The sequence below is a fragment of the Jaculus jaculus genome, chromosome 1 (genome assembly GCF_020740685.1).
Source record: "Jaculus jaculus isolate mJacJac1 chromosome 1, mJacJac1.mat.Y.cur, whole genome shotgun sequence".
Lineage (NCBI taxonomy): Eukaryota > Metazoa > Chordata > Mammalia > Rodentia > Dipodidae > Jaculus > Jaculus jaculus.
Window position 1 is genome coordinate 340,010,645 of NC_059102.1, and position 6,000 is coordinate 340,016,644.

Below are 6,000 nucleotides of genomic sequence, written 5' to 3' on the forward strand. Positions count from 1 at the left end.
TGTGTATCTGGCTTTATGTGGGTACTGGTGAACCGAATCCAGCCCATCAGGCTTTGCAAGCAAGTGCTTTTAACTGCTGGGCCATCTCTGCAGCTCAATTTATGTGTTTTTTCTTATAAAAATCCTGTCGCCAAATAATTTCAAACTGAAGCACTAGGAGTTAGAATTCTAACATGCCTCTTTTTTCTTTAAAGAACAATGTGCGGTACTTAACCCATATTAATTTAACTTAGAAATGTTGAGGAAAGTGACAAACTATTTCAAAGGAGGTTAAATGAATACGTTTCTGCATTTAAAGGGGGAGGGAACTTTATTAATCTACTAATGACCAAGTGCTTTTCAAAAATTATTATTATTATTTTTCTCTAACTTTTTTTATTAATTAGTTTTGTATTAAGCAAATACAGTCAGTTTGGTACCATTATTAGGCTCATCTGTGACCTGCCCCCTCCACTTGGCCCCTCCTTGTTGAGGTATATGGGTCATGCATTGTGGAGTTAGCCCACAGTTATGGGTAAGATAAATGTCTCTGCATATCATGACCCAACATGTGGCTCTGACATTATTTCTGCCCCCTCTTCCGCAAAATTTCCCTGAGCCACGTTGTGTGCATTTGTGGTTTGTTTCAGTGATAAGGTGTTGGGGGCCTCTGAGGCTCTGGCTCTCTGATTTGGTAGGAATTGATTTTTCTCTGTGTTGATCTCCTTCCCCCTTGTGCTGGTATCCGGTTCATCAGGAAAACAAATTTTCTTAGTTTCAGCAAGGGCCCTTTTGAGGTATGATGGGGTGGCTCTTTCCTTAGGATCTATATCTATCTGAAAAAGAGAAGCAGATTCTCCAACGGACAGTAACTTAGCACCAGGACAAATAAGATAACCCTTACTTTTTATTTTTGTTTATTTCTTATTTATTTATTTGAGAGTGACAGAGGGAGAATGGGCACGCCAGGGCCTCCAGCCACTGCAAAGGAACTCCAGATGTGTGCACCCCCTTGTGCATCTGGCTTATGTGGGTCCTGGGGAATCGAGCCTCGAACTGGAGTCCTTAGACTTCACAGGCAAGCACTTACCCATTAAGCCATCTCTCTAGCCCATGGCCAAGTAGTTTTGTTAGTGATAGGTAAATATCTGGGAAATTAGATCATACTGTTACCCAGTCTCCAGTCTTCCCTGTAAGATACTTTGAAAAGGAAAATGCTCTACAGTTGTGAAAAGGAATGAAATTCTCACAACTCCTATCCACTACCCACCACCCGCCCTCCCCCCCCCCCCAGCTGCCCACCATCCTCACTAGTGCAGAGTCAGGGTCTGCAACAGTTACCTGGACAGCTCTGAAGTACACATTCCCAGGCCTGCTGGGACACATCATCTGGGGGGCACAAGAAGGACATTTTACAGTAAAAGCACAAAACAGAATCTCTTCTAGATAAATCTGATGCAGTGTGATGCCACAGAAATTGGACCATTCCAGGAAAGAGGGTTTCTGAGTGGCTGTAAGTGCCCAGAAGACCTTCAATCAGAAGACGGATTTACAGCATCACATGATTACAGACTCACACTGCTCCAGGAACCTCAGGAACCTTGGCTACGTTTCCTGCTCTTGCTAGCTCTCCAAAAGCAACGTTGCCTATCTTTAAAATAAGAAGCCTCTTTATTCTCCATTTCACTGCATGATGGGTGCCTGGCCAAATCTCTTGGGAAAATGTTAACTATCAATCATGAAATGTTCACAACATCATGGTCTATAATTTTCCCCAAAAGATATATTCTAGGACACAAGGTTATTTTTTCATTTGATAGTGCCCCAAGGAGGTTGTAATGGAAGTTTGGCAAGTGGGGGTGGTCTGTGACCCATCACATCAACTAGACATTTCCTGTGGACCTTGGTTTTCCTATGGGAACTTTCTGGAAAGTTTCTCTTGAGGAGAGTTCTTATTTTCCTAAGGTCAGCTTTTAATTGTCTCTCCTTAACTGATGGAGAGTTCAGACTTTGTGATTAGTCTCCAGTAAATTCAACCTCATGGTGGAAGGAATCAAATTTGCAGAATCCCCCTCCTCCAAATTAAATAGTCAAATTAGTATTTGGTTGTCAAAAAAGTATTTAAATTGTTTTTTTCCAATAATTATGTTTATATCAATATGACTTTAATGAGGAATCTTTCTGAGGAAAGAATATTTTCTGAGAGTGTGACACGTGAAATGATGTTTTCTTGCCTTAGTGTTTACTTCACACCTATGTTTTCCCCTCCCAGCATCTGTATGTCTGGTACAGACAAAATTCCAATGAATAAGCAAAGAACTAATTTGTCTGCATGGCCCATGGGCTCAATGTGTACTGCTTAGTTGGATCATGGGATGCAGATTGCCACAATTCATTCCCAAATTAAACATGGATGTGTGAATACTTCATCTATGGAGACCCAGGGCTCAATGTGTGAAAATGTCAATTCATGATGCTTGGCAAAGAGTAAGTGTTGGACAGATGGAATGTCTTTTCTTCTTTTCCCTGAGCCTGTGTTGTCCTTACCTCATGGCACCTTTCTAAGTGGCGGCTAACCTCCTAAAGACAGATTCTGTGCTTCTTCTTCTCTGATCCAAGGAGGACGTCCTCACAGCTCTTTCCTGGTCCTCCAGCAGGTGTGTAAGTTGCTCTTTGATTGGGAGCTACACACAGGTGCAGAGCCCTCATCTGACCTTTCAGTTCCCTGATTACTGCTTCTCTTGGAAAGCTGTCATGGGTACAGCTGTGCCAGAGTACATGAGGGGCAACTGGTCACTGTCTGATGTCCATGGAAGATGAGACAGCAGTGTCCTGACAGCTGGTGAAACCTGCCCCCCCCCCCGGGTGTTCACTCAGCTGGTTCTGTAGAGGGGAGGTCGTCTGCTCCTTCCCCTGGGAGAACACACTTTCATCTAAGGAATGCTTGGGTAAAACATTTTTCCAGGGCACATTTATCCTTCTATGTTATATGTGACAACATTCCAATTTTGAGTCATGACTTGTGCCAATCCACACAGGCAATTAGAGCTGACACATTCCATGGGCTATTGGTCAAGTCTTCAATAGACCAAGAAGAAAGCCACAAAGGAAAACTTTGCCAGTGAAGGGCAAAGAATCCACTGGGGGACATGCACAGCACAGAGCCTAGAGTGAAGCTTTTCACCAAGGCTCTGCTATGGCTATAGCTATTTCCTTTGCCTGGTGTGGGGACATGTGCAGGTGGGAAACAGGGATGTACTGGACACTGCATACCATAACTAAGGGTGGTTGATGGTGAAGGGACTATACTTGGATATGGCCCACATGGGGCTGTACCCACAAAGTGTGCTGACTATTTCCAAGGATCAGAATCATTCAAGGGTGATATTATAGCAAGGGTTGGTGGTACACACTTATAATTTTAGCACATGGGAAGCTGAGGCAGAGGGATTACAAGTTCAAAGGCAACCTGGGCTATATACTGAGACTCAGTTACCCAGCTCACCCCCATGCCAGGTATGGTGTGCATGGCTGGAATTCCAACATTCAGGAATTGGAAGCAAGAAGATTTAAAGTTCAAGGTCATCCTCAGCTGTGTAGTGACTTCAAGACCAGCCTGAGCTATTTGAAATATCCCCACAACTCCAGAAAACAAACCAATCTTCACATCATCTCCAGTGATGCCACCCTAAGTCCACCTCAACACAGTTCTTACACAATGGAAGTATGGATATACAATACAGGGTGTCATTCATAGAATCTTTCTGCTCCTGCATCCATGACTATGAAGTCACCACCATGTGTACACAGAAACACAGATTACATAGTGCACCAACATTGCTCTTGGGATAATGTGACATCACTTCCTTGGTAGAAATACCATTAGTTCTTATCCAGCCGTCTCATCCAGAGATGACTATTTTTAGATTTCTGTGACCCTTAGAAACATCAGCCAACAGTTACCAAAAGGAAGTTTGTTCTATGAAAGGTTTGGAAACTACCAAAATTCTAGAGACCTGATCCTGATCACTGATATGCATTAGTCCCCTTTGTATCTGTGGAGATTAAGCTATAAGAATATAGTTATTGAACAATTTGAATTAATGTATGTCTGAAGTGACTGGGGTGGTTTGATTCAGGTATCCCCCATAAACTTAGGTGTTCTGAATGTTGGGCTCCCAGATGGTGGAGATTTGGGGATTAATGCCTCCTGGAGGTGGTGTATTATTGGGGGTAGATTTAGGGGTATTATAGCCAGTTTCCCCTTTCAAATGTTTGGCATACTCTCTTGTTCCTGTTGTCCACCTTATGTGGTCCAGGAGGTGATGTCCACCCTCTGCTCATGCCATTGTTTCCCCACTCCATGGTAGAGCTTCCCCCTTGAGGCATAAGCCAAAATAAACCTCCTTTTCCCACAAGCTGTTCTTGGTTGGGTGATTTCTACTAGCAATGCGCACCTGACTGCAACAGTGACATAGTACTTAGAAGCGGAATGTTGGTTGTAGCATGCAGCTGGAGACTGGCAGTGCTGTAGCTTCAAACACAGAGGTTCCTTCATGCAAAGGGCAGAGGTTAGTACACAGATGTCTAACTGGAGAGTTAGTGTGTACTCAGCCCTAAACAGGACATCTAAATCACACCCTCCCACTCTGTGAACTTTCTGGAAGAGGGGGATGAAAGAACCTAAGAACAGGAGGATGGGAAGTAGGGGTGTGTGATGCTATCTTCTGGATACTATGTGGCCATTACACTCATGAACTTACAGCAGATGTGGGTACCTTGAAAAGGTGCTGAGTCAATCCTTCACCTTAGGGCTGGGGTTGCTTAGTGATTAAGGATCTTGATTTCGAAGCCTAAGGACTCAGGTTCAATTCCACAGTACCCAGGTAAAGACAGATGCACATGTATCTGGAGTTAATCTGCAGTGGCTAATGGCCCTGGCATGCCCATTCTCTCTCTCTCTCATCTACCTCTCTCTTTTTCAAATAAATGAAATAAAATATTTTTAAAAATCTTTAAAAAGGCTTCTTCATAATTGAGGGATGAGTCCATGAGACTGCACACCTCCCAGAACAAACGGTCATGAGGGGAGTCACAACTTTCAGTGGTACAGCCACTGGTGGGATGCCCATTCCCCAGCAAGTGAGTTCCCACCCTTGATCATATCGTCTACCCAACTTAACTGACTGGGTCAGACCAACAAGCACAAGGCGACATGGGAAAGTAGGATGGGGATCTAAGGTAAAGAAAGCTTTTAATATGAGAGGAGGGGGGAAATGGAGGGTAATTGGAAGGAGTAGGATCAAAATGCACTGTATACATACACAGAAATGTCTTTTCAAAAGAAGAATTGCAAAAGGGCTGAGAAATATATGAGCAATTGTTTAGCATCTTTAGCCAACAGGGAAATGCTAATGAAAAGTACAGACTGTTACAGAGACTCTGTCACTGTCTGATCAGCATGGCTGTCACCAAGAAAACCAATGCTGGTGAGGATGCAGGGAAGGAAGTTCTCACAGTGCAGTGACATTGGAAGGAAGTGTGTGTAGTAAAGGCTAGAAGATGAGTAAGGAATGTTATACACGGCAAAGAGCTATTTTTATTGTCAGTTTTGGTGTACAAAAATGTTTGCGGTAAGTTTTAACTTGCTCTCAAATATATGATAACAGCATAAGCTTTACTTTTTCTATTTAAGTTTTCAAACTTTGTAGAAATAATAATTGTCTCTGATACCATAATAAGTATACTATGGTAGCAATGATTTTAAATCATTTTCTCCTGATTATGTGTTCTCCATCAAAATTGTGTAAGTAGGATTTAATATTGAGGGTAGTCAACTAAAACACTTTATTAAAAACATACATAATAAAGAAATGAAAGGTTGTAAAGTCATGGGCATTATGTGAAGTTTGTTTTTAAAAAGTACTTTAATTTACAAGCAAATAATTACATACTTGGACAGCACAGAGAAAAGATAAAAAATGTTTGCCAGATGAACATATGTGTTTTAGGTGAAAATGT